The sequence below is a fragment of the Salvelinus alpinus genome, chromosome 8 (assembly GCF_045679555.1).
Source record: "Salvelinus alpinus chromosome 8, SLU_Salpinus.1, whole genome shotgun sequence".
Classification (NCBI taxonomy): Eukaryota; Metazoa; Chordata; class Actinopteri; order Salmoniformes; family Salmonidae; genus Salvelinus; species Salvelinus alpinus.
In genome coordinates, this window is record NC_092093.1 from 53,579,436 (window position 1) to 53,596,223 (window position 16,788).

Consider the following 16,788-nt stretch of genomic DNA (forward strand, 5'->3'; position numbering starts at 1 on the left):
GTGTTCTACTCCGCTAGCCAGCACCTCTCCTAAACAGGCGTTCTACTCCGCTAGCCAGCACCTCTCCTAAACAGGTGTTCTACTCCGCTAGCCAGCACCTCTCCTAAACAGGTGTTCTACTCCGCTAGCCAGCACCTCTCCTAAACAGGTGTTCTACTCCGCTAGCCAGCACCTCTCCTAAACAGGCGTTCTACTCCGCTAGCCAGCACCTCTCCTAAACAGGTGTTCTACTCCGCTAGCCAGCACCTCTCCTAAACAGGTGTTCTACTCTGCTAGCCAGCACCTCTCCTAAACAGGTGTTCTACTCTGCTAGCCAGCACCTCTCCTAAACAGGTGTTCTACTCTGCTAGCTAGCACCTCTCCTAAACAGGTGTTCTACTCTGCTGGCCAGCACCTCTCCTGAACAGGTGTTCTACTCTGCCAGCCAGCACCTCTCCTAAACAGGTGTTCTACTCCGCTGGCCAGCACCTCTCCTAAACAGGTGTTCTACTCTGCTAGCCAGCACCTCTCCTAACCAGGTGTTCTACTCTGCTAGCCAGCACCTCTCCTAAACAGGTGTTCTACTCTGCTAGCCAGCACCTCTCCTAAACAGGTGTTCTACTCTGCTAGCCAGCACCTCTCCTAAACAGGTGTTCTACTCTGCTAGCCAACACCTCTCCTAAACAGGTGTTCTACTCTGTTAGCCAGCACCTCTCCTAAACAGGTGTTATACTCTGCTAGCCAGCACCTCTCCTAAACAGGTGTTCTACTCTGCTAGCCAGCACCTCTCCTAAACAGGTGTTCTACTCCGCTAGCCAGCACCTCTCCTAAACAGGTGTTCTACTCTGTTAGCCAGCACCTCTCCTAAACAGGTGTTCTACTCTGCTAGCCAGCACCTCTCCTAAACAGGTGTTCTACTCTGCTAGCCAACACCTCTCCTAAACAGGTGTTCTACTCTGTTAGCCAGCACCTCTCCTAAACAGGTGTTCTACTCTGCTAGCCAGCACCTCCCCTAACAGGTGTTCTACTCTGCTAGCCAACACCTCTCCTAAACAGGTGTTCTACTCTGTTAGCCAGCACCTCTCCTAAACAGGTGTTCTACTCTGCTAGCCAGCACCTCTCCTAACAGGTGTTCTACTCTGCTAGCCAGCACCTCACCTAAACAGGTGTTCTACTCCGCTAGCCAGCACCTCTCCTAAACAGGTGTGTGTTTCTTTCGCCTCTAATATGCACTAGAACTTTCTTCTGCACAAGTTTGAGGAACCGACTCTTCCCTTTAGATACAGTTTTCAGGCTAAACTGGTGCATGTTTTCCGGTAATCAGATTCATATGGTAACAAGGGCATTTGGTTGTGGTACAATATCTTCCTTCCCAAAAGTTGAACACAGAAAGTTTATTTTTATCTCTCTGCGACATGAACGATAAAACATGTCAAGGTTGATATTCTATTTAATATATTGTTGTTTTTTGCTCCTCTACTGTGTGTTGATATACGTTCAAAAACAGAAATAAAACCCCTGTCAAATCAAATCAGTATTTGGCAGGATGAGGGCTTCTTTTAAATGTTTCCCAGCAAAACACTCTCCACATGTAACTGTAAATTTAACCAGATGTGTCAGGCCAGTGTCCCTTTGGCTGGTTCCTATTAACAGTTATTTCTCTCTCTTGACAAGATAAGAATGAATCGGCGTGGCGCTCGGGGAGGACACTTCTCAGATCAAGTGAATGCAACGGTCTGTTATTGTTCTGAACTGAAGGGTTATCTGAACGATGGGTTATGGTTAAACTCCGACGTCTGATTTCTCCCTGTTCATAACTAGTTTGACCTTCTGGCTTTGTTTTTCTTATCTCAGAGTGGCTTAAAGTCCGTTAATAAATCATTACATTATCAAGAAAAGTTATGGAGATTCATGAGTCAAGATGAAAAAGATCACTTCCTATTTTCTGTTTCCTTTGAATTAGTATCGCAGTACTTTGTAATAGTCATGTCTCTAAAGCTTCTATGTATGTACTGTCCCTCCCTAGGAGGTAGATGTACTGTACTGTACTGTATCACTCAGAGGTAGATGTACTGTACTGTACTGTATCACTCAGAGGTAGATGTACTGTACTGTATACCTTAGAGGTAGATGTACTGTACTGTACTGTATCACTCAGAGGTAGATGTACTGTACTGTACTGTATCACTCAGAGGTAGATGTACTGTACTGTATCACTCAGAGGTAGATGTACTGTACTGTATACCTCAGAGGTAGATGTACTGTACTGTACTGTATCACTCAGAGGTAGATGTACTGTACTGTATACCTCAGAGGTAGATGTACTGTACTGTATCACTCAGAGGTAGATGTACTGTACAGTACTGTATCCCTCAGAGGTAGATGTACTGTACTGTACTGTATCACTCAGAGGTAGATGTACTGTACTGTATCCCTCAGAGGTATATGTACTGTACTGTACTGTACTGTATACCTCAGAGGTAGATGTACTGTACAGTATCCCTCAGAGGTAGATGTACTGTACTGTACAGTATCCCTCAGAGGTAGATGTACTGTACTGTACTGTATCACTCAGAGGTAGATGTACTGTACTGTACTGTATCACTCAGAGGTAGATGTACTGTACTGTACTGTATCCCTCAGAGGTAGATGTACTGTACTGTATCACTCAGAGGTAGATGTACTGTACTGTATCACTCAGAGGTAGATGTACAGCTGTCAACATGAAATAATTTACGTCTCCAGAGGATTATTAATGGGGGTAACAAATGAATGAATGGTTAAACACCATTAAGTCTGACATGGCATTGCCTTAACCCCTATGCTCTCAGGCTAAACTGGGTACCTGAGGGGGTGGGAGGAGCTGGGGAATACTTGATTGGGCGCGGTTCTACCTTTGGATGCTGTGAAGCTTCACTCAGATTGAGGCATGATTTTGCCGGCTGGGCTGGGCTGGGCTGGGTGGGCTGGGCCGGGCTGGGTGGGCTGGGCCGGGCTGGGTGGGCTGGGCTGGGCCGGGCTGGCTGGGCTGGGCTGGGCTGACATGACCAGACCCCACCACCACCACCCCCTATTCCACACTATGCTTCACACTGCCCTGCCTCAGCCCGTTAGCATTAGCGCTAGCGACCGGACAGGCCAGCAAATATCTTGGAATTTTAATTGATGATGGCCTCTCTTTTAAATTGCATATTCAACAACTTACAAAATAATTTAAGCTGAAGCTGAAGTCGGGATTTTATTTCAGGAATAAGGCCTGTTTTTCCTTTGAAGCCAGAAGGAGGCTAGTATCAGCCTCATTTATGCCTTTACTAGACTATGGGGATATGTTATATATGAATGCTTCCGCTCAGTGTTTGGGATCAATTGACACCCTTTACGATGGCACTTTGAGATGTATTTTAAACTGCAAAACCCTTACGCACCACTGCACTTTGTATACCAGGGTTGGCTGGCCTTCTCTAGTCACTCGGAGGCTCAGTCACTGGTATACTTTTATTTACAAAGCCATTTTGGGTTTACTACCATTTTATTTGGGCATTTTTATTGTTCAGAAATGTGGTGGGTACTCTCTTCGTTCGCTGGACTTTATCCTGCTAACTGTTCCAAATGTCCGAACTGAATTTGGTAAAAGGGCTTTTATGTACACTGCGCCATCGTCTTGGAACACCTTACAAAATACTTTTAAACTGGAAGAACTTGTCCAGATTAGTGTTTTTAAATCACAGATGAAGGATTTTGAGACTGTATGATTTTGTTATACTCTTTTGAATTCTATCGTTTTTACTAGATTACTTGTAGTTTTTCATGTTGTCTGTCTGTAATGTAATAGTTAGTGTAATGACTTGGTGCTGCCTATCTTGGCCAGGACGCTCTTGAAAAAGAGATTTCAAATCTCAATGAGCCCTTCCTGGTTAAATAAAGGTTAAATAAAAATAAAAATAGGGTTTAAATATTTGGACGGACTGAAGCTGTGGCTGTCTAGGGAGGAGAAGAGAGAGGAGAATGGGGTATATGGGATGCTGTCTGGCACACTCAGGGGTGTTTCCTGGCTGTGGGACTCTGGGGAACAGTCTGGGGAAGAAGCCTTCCTCAGATGACAACAGGCCCTGTGTGTTTTTATCAGCACAGCTAGCCTAGCTCACCATATGGCCCACTACGTTCCACCAAGGGCACAGTGAAACACAAACCTGCGCCAACTGTTCCTGCGACTGTGAGCCACATGGAGCCACATCTGGCCCTCTCCCATCTAGGTGTTTCAACAGATTCATATCAGAGCTCAGGCCTATGACTTTATTTTCACACATACCTTATAATGGTCCAATGGGAGGGGTATGATTGGGCCTGTGCTCTTTATGGTCCTCCTCAGATCTACTTCAATCCTCTGTTTTTCTTCCTGACGGGCTGATGTCTTTTCTTCCACAGACCAGGCCTTCTTTATTAGGAGCTCTCTCATTGGAGATTTGACATCTCTTCTTCATTAGGAGCTCTCTCATTGGAGATTTGACATGTCTTCTTTATTAGGAGCTCTCTCATTGGACATATAACAATGATTTGAAGATTTCTTTTAAAGGAAACAGGATAAGAGAGTCTGATAAATGACTCACTACTGTAGTGTCTCTGGATCAGAGAGTCTGTTAAATGACTCACTACTGTAGTGTCTCTGGATAAGAGAGTCTGCTAAATGACTCACTACTGTAGTATCTCTGGATAAGAGAGTGCTAAATGACTAACTACTGTAGTATCTCTGGATCAGAGAGTCTGCTAAATGACTCACTACTGTAGTATCTCTGGATCAGAGAGTCTGCTAAATGACTCACTACTGTAGTGGCTCTGGATCAGAGAGTCTGCTAAATGACTCACTACTGTAGTGGCTCTGGATAAGAGAGTCTGTTAAATGACTCACTACTGTAGTGGCTCTGGATAAGAGAGTCTGTTAAATGACTCACTACTGTAGTGTCTCTGGATAGGAGAGTCTGTTAAATGACTCACTACTGTAGTATCTCTGGATAAGAGAGTCTGCTAAATGACTCACTACTGTAGTATCTCTGGATAAGAGAGTCTGTTAAATGACTCCCTACTGTAGTGGCTCTGGATAAGAGAGTCTGTTAAATGACTCCCTACTGTAGTATCTCTGGATAAGAGAGTCTGCTAAATGACTCACTACTGTAGTATCTCTGGATAAGAGAGTCTGTTACATGACTCACTACTGTAGTATCTCTGGATAAGAGAGTCTGTTAAATGACTCCCTACTGTAGTGGCTCTGGATAAGAGAGTCTGTTAAATGACTCCCTACTGTAGTATCTCTGGATAAGAGAGTCTGCTAAATGACTCACTACTGTAGTATCTCTGGATAAGAGAGTCTGTTACATGACTCACTACTGTAGTATCTCTGGATAAGAGAGTCTGATAAATGACTCACTACTGTAGTATCTCTGGATAAGAGAGTCTGTTAAATGACTCCCTACTGTAGTGGCTCTGGATAAGAGAGTCTGCTAAATGACTCACTACTGTAGTATCTCTGGATAAGAGAGTCTGATAAATGACTCACTACTGTAGTATCTCTGGATAAGAGAGTCTGTTAAATGACTCCCTACTGTAGTGGCTCTGGATAAGAGAGTCTGCTAAATGACTCACTACTGTAGTATCTCTGGATAAGAGAGTCTGTTAAATGACTCCCTACTGTAGTGGCTCTGGATAAGAGAGTCTGTTAAATGACTCCCTACTGTAGTGGCTCTGGATAAGAGAGTCTGTTAAATGACTCCCTACTGTAGTGGCTCTGGATAAGAGAGTCTGTTAAATGACTCACTACTGTAGTGGCTCTGGATAAGAGAGTCTGTTAAATGACTCCCTACTGTAGTGGCTCTGGATAAGAGAGTCTGTTAAATGACTCACTACTGTAGTGGCTCTGGATAAGAGAGTCTGTTAAATGACTCCCTACTGTAGTGGCTCTGGATAAGAGAGTCTGTTAAATGACTCCCTACTGTAGTGGCTCTGGATAAGAGAGTCTGTTAAATGACTCACTACTGTAGTGGCTCTGGATAAGAGAGTCTGTTAAATGACTCCCTACTGTAGTGGCTCTGGATAAGAGAGTCTGTTAAATGACTCACTACTGTAGTGGCTCTGGATAAGAGAGTCTGTTAAATGACTCACTACTGTAGTGGCTCTGGATAAGAGAGTCTGTTAAATGATTCCCTACTGTAGTATCTCTGGATAAGAGAGTCTGTTAAATGACTCACTACTGTAGTATCTCTGGATAAGAGAGTCTGTTAAATGACTCACTACTGTAGTATCTCTGGATCAGAGAGTCTGTTAAATGACTCACTACTGTAGTATCTCTGGATCAGAGAGTCTGTTAAATGACTCCCTACTGTAGTATCTCTGGATCAGAGAGTCTGTTAAATGACTCACTACTGTAGTATCTCTGGATCAGAGAGTCTGTTAAATGACTCCCTACTGTAGTATCTCTGGATCAGAGAGTCTGTTAAATGACTCCCTACTGTAGTATCTCTGGATCAGAGAGTCTGTTAAATGACTCACTACTGTAGTATCTCTGGATCAGAGAGTCTGTTAAATGACTCCCTACTGTAGTATCTCTGGATCAGAGAGTCTGCTAAATGACTAACCTGTAAATGTAGTTCAGCAGTTGCATATGTTCTCTATTGTCTGACGGGATAAGGGCAGGTCCCTGAGAGAAAGGTGGACTACACCTGGCATTGATGTCTCTTCATCAACCTTCCCCTGGACTGTCTTTTTGATCAACCTTATTAAACCACGAGTCCTGTCATGTGGAACGCGTGGAGAGTGATTTTGGCCCAAGGTCAGTCACATATGAATATATTCCAACCCAAACTCCAGAGGCACAGATGTAGGTGCTTAAATGTCGACGTTACAACGTTCTGTATGTAGATGGGACCACAGAGCAAAGTGGAAACATATCCAGGGCTAGTGAATAGACGTTACAACGTTACGTAAAATATATTTTAAATTCAGATCTTTCATGAGCTCATTTGTGGTGGCAGGTAGCCTAGGGGTTAGAGTGTAGAGGTGGCAGGTAGCCTAGGGGTTAGAGTGTAGAGGTGGCAGGTAGCCTAGGGGTTAGAGTGTAGAGGTGGCAGGTAGCCTAGGGGTTAGAGTGTAGAGGTGGCAGGTAGCCTAGGGGTTAGAGTGTAGAGGTGGCAGGTAGCCTAGTGGTTAGAGTGTAGAGGTGGCAGGTAGCCTAGGGGTTAGAGTGTAGAGGTGGCAGGTAGCCTAGGGGTTAGAGTGTAGAGGTGGCAGGTAGCCTAGGGGTTAGAGTGTAGAGGTGGCAGGTAGCCTAGTGGTTAGAGTGTAGAGGTGGCAGGTAGCCTAGGGGTTAGAGTGTAGAGGTGGCAGGTAGCCTAGGGGTTAGAGTGTAGAGGTGGCAGGTAGCCTAGGGGTTAGAGTGTAGAGGTGGCAGGTAGCCTAGGGGTTAGAGTGTAGAGGTGGCAGGTAGCCTAGGGGTTAGAGTGTAGAGGTGGCAGGTAGCCTAGGGGTTAGAGTGTAGAGGTGGCAGGTAGCCTAGGGGTTAGAGTGTAGAGGCGGCAGGTAGCCTAGGGGTTAGAGTGTAGAGGTGGCAGGTAGCCTAGGGGTTAGAGCGTTGGGCCAGTAAACGAAAGGTTGCTAGATTGAATCTCTGAGTTGACAAGGTAAAAATCTGTCATTCTGCCCCTGAACAAGGCAGTTAACACACTGTTCCCCGGTAGGCCGTCATTGTAAGTAAGAATTTGTTCTTAACTAACTTGCCTAGTTAAATAAAGGTTTTTAAAAAAAAAATGGAATGGCATTGAAAACCCATTGTTTCCGAAAAAGCTTTGTGGTGATGGTAATCGTCACTAGTGTGTCTGAATGACTGTCTCAATGATGACATGTCTTCACAAGCTCACCACAGACCTTGACTTCCCTTAACGTTATATTCACGGTGTCATTCACCCCCCAAAGAATCTCTGTAAATTTGAGAATTTTGTATTTTTCAAACATCTGAAACAGCTTTTTCCAGCAAACTAGAACCATAATCATTATGCTTAAATCTATGTAAAAAAATAAATAATGGATATTTTGTATATATTTGTACAGTTGCAAGAAAAAGAATGTGAACCCTTTGGAATTATCTGTATTTCTGCATAAATTGGTAATAAAATTAGATCTGATCTTCATTTAAGTCACAACTACAGACAAACACAGTCTGCTTAAACTATTAACACACAAATTATTGTATTTTTCTTGTCTATATTGAATACATAATTTAAACATTCACAGTGTAGGTTTGGAAAACGTATGTGAACCATTAGGCTAATGACTTCTCCAAAAGATAATTGGAGTCAGGAGTCAGCTACCTGGAGTACAATCATTGAGATGAGATTGGAGATTTTGGTTAGAGCTGGCCTGCCCTATAAAAAACACTCACAAAATGTGAGTTTTCTATTCACAAGAAGCATTGCCTGATATGAACCACGCCTCGAACAAAAGAGATGTCAGAAGAGCCAAGATTAAGAATTGTTGACTTGCATAAAGCTGGAAAGGGTTACAAAAGTATCTCTGAAAGTCTTGATGTTCAATAGTCCACGGTAAGACAAATTGTCTAAGTTCAGCACTGTTGCTACTATCCCTAGGAGTGGCCGTCCTGCAAAGATGACTGCAAGAGCACAGCACAGAATGCTCAATGAGGTTAAGAAGAATCCTAGAGTGTCAGCTAAAGACTTAAAGAAATCTCTGGAACATGCTAACATCTCTGTTGACGAGTCTACGATACGTAAAACACTAAACAAGAATGGTTTTCATGGGAGGACACCAAGGAAGCAGCCACTGCTGTCCAAAAAACCATTGATGCACATCTGAAGTTCGCAAAAGAGCACCTGGATGTTCCATAGCGCTACTGGCAAAATATTCTGTGGACAGATGAAACTTAAGTTGAGTTGTTTGGAAGGAACACACAACACTATGTGTGGAGAAAAAAAGGCACAGCACACCAACATCAAAACCTAATCCCAACTGTAAAGTATGGTGAAGGGAGCATCATGGTTTGGGGCTGCTTTGCTACTTCAGGACCTGGACAGCTTGCTATTATCGATGGGCTATCTGTCTGCCAATTGAAGCTCAACAGAAGTTTGGTGATGCGACAGGACAACGACTCAAAACACAGAAGTAAATCAACAACAGAATGGCTTCAACAGAAGAAAATACGCCTTCTGGAGTGGCCCAGTCAGAGTCCTGACCTCAACCCGATTGAGATGATGTGGCATGACCTCGAGAGAGAGCACTTCACACCAGACATTCCAAGAATATTGCTGAACTGAAACAGTTTTGTAAAGCGGAATGGTACAAAATTCCTCCTGACCGTTGTGCTGGTCTGATCCACAACTACAGAAAACATTTGGTTGAGGTTATTGCTGCCAAAGGAGGGTCAACCAGTTATTAAATCCAACGGTTCACATACTTTTTCCACCCTGCACTGTGAATGGTAACACGGTGTGTTCAATAAAGACATGAACAATTATAATTGTTTGTGTGTTATTAGTTTAAACAGAATGTGTTTGTCTATTGTTGTGACCTAAATGAAGATCAGATCAAATTTTATTACCAATTTATGCAGAAGTCACTACATATTTTTCTGCATATCTAAGCAGACCTCTTGAGCTGTCTGTATCTTCCTGACTGGTGGTTCTTTTATTTTTTAAAGAAACTAAATATGTTTCTCTGAATCTCTGCTAAAATCTAGATCAAGGATTGGAAGGAATGTGAGTCTTATTCAGTACATTTAGTTAATACTTGCTTTTCTAAAGTCTACCAACCTTGCCAGCAGGCATGCCAGCTAACCTATCTACTCTAACTTGATAGCCTGAAATGGCTTCTTGGTAGATCGTTATGACGTCGGTAGATTGGGAACCTATCTGGGCTAGCTAAAGCCAACTTTTAAACATGTGTAAGTGGCTAGTAGAAAGAGAAAAAACAAATAACCCCCCCCCCCAAAAAAAAAATATATATCAGTATTTTTTTAACAGGACAAATCTGAGGGTGGGGGGGTGCCACTATTTCTAGATATGGAACCGTCCGCTTGAGATTTTCCCATGATATGTCATCCGAGTTCCCTCCATCGCTGATGGCAGTCTTTCGCCCGCCAGCAGGGGAATTGGCCATCTGACAATTCTGGCAAATGCCAGATGGGACTGACCATTTTTTTTGTTGCGTGGGCTGGTCAAAATTGACTCACAAAAATAATTGTTTTCATTTAGAAAATAAATAATTAAAAAGTGACATGGCTGGCGGCCCATGGGCCTGTTAATATCCTTTAAAAATGTTTTTCCTGTTATACTAATCTATAATGAACCTTTGGCTGATCAGTGGGCAACGACCGGCCTCCTATCAGGATGGGCCGGCCAGGTTTTCTGAAAGACTGAGCTGAGCTCATGCAAACTCATATTCAAAGTCAAACATGGCATCAGCAAAGAGACCTGCTCTGACTCTTGTCATAATTTATACAGCCAAGATGTAGGCTGGTGTGGATAAAAAAGCCAGGGCTTAATTCTTGTCCCAGTCCGCCCCTGTCGCCCGCTACAGTGGAAAATCAGCACATCAAGAAAAAGAAACAGCAGGTATTTTCCATTTGAAATGTAAAGCATGTAAACTTGGCACTTACAAAATGTTTTGATTGCGGGCTACTGATGTGACCAGTTTGAGGTTAAAACGTTCCATTAGCTCCTTGCACGCTATCCCCATGCCCCTCGTTCTCCTCCCCTTGTGTCCACCCTCCCTCCCTTCTCCTCCTTCCTCTCACCCTCCTGTTCCCCGTCTGTCACATGAGATAAAGCAGTTGCAGCATTGCTGGGTGCTGAATATTGTTGCCTGGGTGCTGGATTTCTCCATTCCCTTCTATTGGGCAGTTCAAATGGTGAGAAATGTCTCAGTCCCTGGAGCAAAAACGTTGTGCTATCAAGGAGCACGAGTACAGAACATCAATAAGCTGCTGCCAAACATTTTAAACCTGCATCAATAAATTGAGTCTATCATAGTTCATGTGGGATTCTGTGACATTATGAAAGGCAGCTCAGAACAGCTGAAGATGGATTTAAAGAACTGATTGGGTCTCTGCTCGACACCAACAAACACCCCATAATATCTGGCTCTCTGATCTCCCTAAATTGTGGCACTGAACGTTTCAGCAGACTTTTAGCCCTCCATAACCGGCTACGAGACAATGGCAGCTCTGTGGGTGAACATTTATTGACAATTTTGATACCTTCTGGAAACAAAGCTTGTTTTATAAGGAGGATGGGATCCACCCAAATCATTTGGGTTCTTGGATCCATTCACAGCACTATGAGGCTGCGTTGAGACAGTGACTTATCAATGACCCAAGCCCAGTTCATTTAATCCCTACCATTGTGTCGCTGAGTTGTCATAATGCTTCAGCAATGTACATTATCCCAGAGGGTTTTGGGAGACACAATGTAAGTAACCTAATTTATGTCCCTCTTACTTCCCTGAATACCTTTGTTGATCCTACAGCTACTGTATGCAGTAATCATGCGTCTATGAACCAGAGTTATACTGTTAGCACTGAAGCGGTGTGCCCTAGTAGGAAGTCCACTGTGTGCAGCTCACCCTGCACTAACATAAATAACATGAGCATGTCTACCTCTGCTTAGCTTCCCAGTAAAGCAATAAAAACATCAAGCATCCCAGAAAAGTGCTACAAATAGCCCACATTAACATATGTAGCTTAAGAAACAAGGTTCGTTAAATCAATAATTTGCTAGTAACAGAACAGACATTCATATTCTGACAATCTCTGAAATTCACCTTTGATGATACAGTGGTAGCAATACATGGTAATGAAATCTACAGAAAAGACAGAAATGCCAAAGGTGGAGGTGTTGCCGTTTAATTAAATTCAGAACCTGTCACACGAGTTGACGCTGGCGAGACAAAAGCAATACAATGCAGCAGCAGAGAACAGATCTGGGGAACTGACAATTATAGGGGAGGAAATGAACAGGTGATAAGTGAGTCCAGGTGAGTCCAATAACGCTGATGCGCATGACGAGGGAAGACAGGTGTGCGTGATGGATAGGAGGGTGTGATGCAGGGCAACCTGGCGCCCCCAAGTGCCAGGCGGAGGGAAGAGCGGGAGCAGACGTGGAGGGAAGCTGAAGTCAGTCCGGTACCCAAGAATAGTAAAGCCTCCTTTACTGGCTCAAATAGCCGACCAATCAGCCTGTTACCAACACTTGGTAAACATTTGGAAAACATTGTGTTTGACCAGTTACAATGCTATTTTACAGTAAACAAATTGACAACAGATGACATTCAGCACGCTTATAGGAAAGGACATTCAACAAGCACAGCACTTACACAAATGACTGATGATTGGCTGAGAGAAATTGATGATGAAAAGATTGTGGGAATTGTTTTGTTAGTGTAACTTTTGACATGATCGATTACAGTCTGCTGATGGAAAAACGTATATGTTATGCCTTTACACCCCTTGTTATATTGTGGATAAAGAGTTACCTTTCTAACAGAACACAAAGAGTGTTCTTTAATGGAAGCCTCTCCAACATAATCCAGGTAGAATCAGGAATTCCCCAGGGCAGCTGTCTAGGCCCCTTACTTTTTCCAATCTTTACAAATGACATGCCACAGGCCTTGAGTAAAGCCAGTGTGTCTATGTATGAGGATGACTCAACACTATGCACGTCAGCTACTACAGCGACTGAAATGACTGCAACACTTAACAAAGAGTTGCTGTTTGTTTTCAGAATGAGTGGCAAAGAATAAGTTAGTCCTAAATATTTAAAAAACTAAAAGCATTTTATTTGGGACAAATCATTCACTAAACTATAAGCCACAACTCAATCGTGTAATAAATAATGTGGAAATTGAGCAAGTTGAGGAGATTAAATTGCTTGGAGTAACCCTGGATTCTAAACTATCATGGTCAAAACGAGATGGGGAGAAGTCTGTCCATAATAAAACACTACTCTGCCTTTTTAACAACACTATCAACAAGGCAGGTCCTACAGACTCTAGTTTTGTCGCACCTGGACTACTGTTCAGTCGCGTGGTCAGGTGCCACAAAGAGGAACCTCTGAAAATTACAATATGCTCAGAACAGGGTAGCACAGCTGGCCCTTAAATGTACACAGAGTGCTAATATTAATAATATGCATGTCAATCTCTCATGGCTCAAATTGGAGGAGAGAATGACTTCATCACTACTTGTTTTTGTAAGAGGTGTTGACATGTTGAAAGCACCGAGCTGTCTGTTTAAACTACTAGCACACAGCTCAGACACCCATCCATACCCCACAAGACATGTCACCAGAGGTCTATTCACAATCCCCAAGTCCAGAACAGATTATGGGAGGCGCACAGTGTACTACATAGAGCCATGACTACATGGAACTCTATTTCACATCAGGTAACTGATGCAAGCAGTAGAATCAGAAAATACACCTTATGGAACAGCGGGGACTGTGAAGAGACACACACACAATAAGACACGCACTCTACACACACGTACACATGGATGTTGTAAATATGCGGTGGTGGAGTGGTGGCCTGAGGGAACACACTGAATGTGTTGGGTAAGGTGGTATGAAATGTAATGTCATGTAGTATTTTAAATTGTATGTAACTGTCTTATGTTTCTGGACCCCAGGAAGTGTACCTGCTGCCTTGGCAGGAACTAATGGGGATCCCTAATAAATATAAATACAAATATGGTTGCCTGGGTGTCTGGATTTAGTTGCCTGGGTGCTAGATATGGTTGCCTGGGTTTCTGGATATAGTTGCCTGGGTGTCTAGATATGGTTGCCTGGGTGTTTGGATTTAGTTGCCTGGGTGCTAGATATGGTTGCCTGGGTTTCTGGATATAGTTGCCTGGGTGTCTGGATATGGTTGCCTAGGTGTCTGGATATAGTTGCCTGGGTGTCTGGATATGGTTGCCTGGGTGTCTGGATATAGTTGCCTGGGTGTCTGGATATAGTTGCCTGGGTGTCTGGATATAGTTGCCTGGGTGTCTGGATATGGTTGCCTGGGTGTCTGGATATAGTTGCCTGGGTGTCTGGATATAGTTGCCTGGGTGTCTGGATATAGTTGCCTGGGTGTCTGGATATAGTTGCCTGGGTGTCTGGATATAGTTGCCTGGATGTCTGGATATAGTTGCCTGGGTGTCTGGATATAGTTGCCTGGGTGTCTGGATATAGTTGCCTGGGTACTGGATATAGTTGCCTGGGTGCCAGATATAGTTGCCTGGGTGCTGGATATGGTTGCCTGGGTACTGGATATAGTTGCCTGGGTGTCTGGATATAGTTGCCTGGGTGCTGGATATAGTTGCCTGGGTACTGGATATAGTTGCCTGGGTGTCTGGATATAGTTGCCTGGGTGTCTGGATATAGTTGCCTGGGTGTCTGGATATGGTTGCCTGGGTGTCTGGATATAGTTGCCTGGGTGTCTGGATATGGTTGCCTGGGTGTCTGGATATAGTTGCCTGGGTGTCTGGATATAGTTGCCTGGGTGTCTGGATATAGTTGCCTGGGTGTCTGGATATAGTTGCCTGGGTGTCTGGATATGGTTGCCTGGGTGTCTGGATATGGTTGCCTGGGTGTCTGGATATGGTTGCCTGGGTGTCTGGATATAGTTGCCTGGGTGTCTGGATATAGTTGCCTGGGTACTGGATATAGTTGCCTGGGTGTCTGGATATGGTTGCCTGGGTGTCTGGATATAGTTGCCTGGGTGTCTGGATATGGTTGCCTGGGTGTCTGGATAGAGTTGCCTGGGTGTCTGGATATGGTTGTCTAGGTGTCTGGATATAGTTGCCTATGTGTTGGATATGGTTGCCTGGGTGTCTGGATATGGTTGCCTGGGTGTCTGGATATGGTTGCCTGGGTGTCTGGATATGGTTGCCTGGGTGTCTGGATATGGTTGCCTGGGTGTCTGGATATGGTTGCCTGGGTGTCTGGATATGGTTGCCCGGGTGCTGGATATGGTTGCCTGGGTGTCTGGATACGGTTGCCTGGGTGTCTGGATATGGTTGCCCGGGTGCTGGATATGGTTGCCCGGGTGTCTGGATATGGTTGCCCAGGTATCTGGATATGGTTGCCCGGGTGCTGGATATGGTTGCCCGGGTGCTGGATATGGTTGCCCGGGTGCTGGATATGGTTGCCCGGGTGTCTGGATATGGTTGCCCGGGTATCTGGATATGGTTGCCTGGGTGTCTGGATATGGTTGCATGGGTGTCTGGATATAGTTGCTATGCTATCGGGTGTGATTGGATGTACTGTTTTATGATGCAAGTGGATCGGATGTGTGAAGTCGGTGAAGATCTCGAGAGCACAGGTGTCCCCTGGGAATGTGCCGCGGTGGAGTGATGTCAGCGTGGTTATACCTCTCTGCTGATCTGGCGTCGGCCACCTGAGAAAGAAAGGAGGTTAGCACGCCGCCTTTCTTGTTTTTGGTTTCCTTAGCTTGTAAAAAACATCCATGAGAGAGAGAGGTCACAGGTGTCTTCTGGGGGATTGGATTGGTTCGGCTTCCACAGCTCAGTGGCAGGTAGCCTCAACGTTGTGCCAGTAACGAAAAATCACTGGTTCAAATCCTGGAGTCGACAATGTGAAAAAAGATCTGTCACTTTGCCCTTGAGTAAGGCACTTAACCCCAATTGCTCGAGGGGCGCTGGACCATGTTGACCCTGTATGTGAACCCGCTCCGTGTGGGTGTCTCAGGGGGAGTTGGGATATGTTGACCCTGTATGTGAACCCGCTCCGTGTGGGTGTCTCAGGGGGAGTTGGGATATGTTGACCCTGTCTGTGAACCCGCTCCGTGTGGGTGTCTCAGGGGGAGTTGGGATATGTTGACCCTGTCTGTGAACCCGCTCCGTGTGGGTGTCTCAGGGGGAGTTGGGATATGTTGACCCTGTCTGTGAACCCGCTCCGTGTGGGTGTCTCAGGGGGAGTTGGGATATGTTGACCCTGTCTGTGAACCCGCTCTGTGTGGGTGTGTGAGATATGCAACCAACACATTTCCATTTCACACTGTTGTGAAACAGGACAAATATAAACACCCCCAAATTACTATGGAGAGCGCTCTGATGGAAAGATAAAGGGAACCAAACAGACAGAGAGAGAACAGACTAGTCACCGGTCACAGTGGAGAAGATTCAGAGAGAGAGAACAGACTAGTCACCGGTCACAGTGGAGAAGGTTCAGACAGAGAGAGAACAGACTAGTCACCAGTCACAGTGGAGAAGGTTCACACAGAGAGAGAACAGACTAGTCACCAGTCACAGTGGAGAAGGTTCACACAGAGAGAACAGACTAGTCACCAGTCACAGTGGAGAAGGTTCAGACAGAGAGAGAACAGACTAGTCACCAGTCACAGTGGAGAAGGTTCTGACAGAGAGAGAACAGACTAGTCACCAGTCACAGTGGAGAAGGTTCTGACAGAGAGAGAACAGACTAGTCACCGGTCACAGTGGAGAAGGTTCAGACAGAGAGAGAACAGACTAGTCACCAGTCACAGTGGAGAAGGTTCTGACAGAGAGAGAACAGACTAGTCACCGGTCACAGTGGAGAAGGTTCAGACAGAGAGAGAACAGACTAGTCACCAGTCACAGTGGAGAAGGTTCAGACAGAGAGAACAGACTAGTCACCAGTCACAGTGGAGAAGGTTCAGACAGAGAGAGAACAGACTAGTCACCAGTCACAGTGGAGAAGGTTCAGACAGAGAGAACAGACTAGTCACCAGTCACAGTGGAGAAGGTTCAGACAGAGAGAGAACAGACTAGTCACC

General features: G+C 44.7%; 1 protein-coding gene across 1 annotated transcript in view; it reads left to right on the forward strand.

The window, feature by feature from the left end:
• Nucleotides 1-16,788, forward strand: part of LOC139583284 (uncharacterized) — a 145,321-nt gene that overhangs the window by 69,770 nt on the left and 58,763 nt on the right. The window lies entirely within an intron of this gene.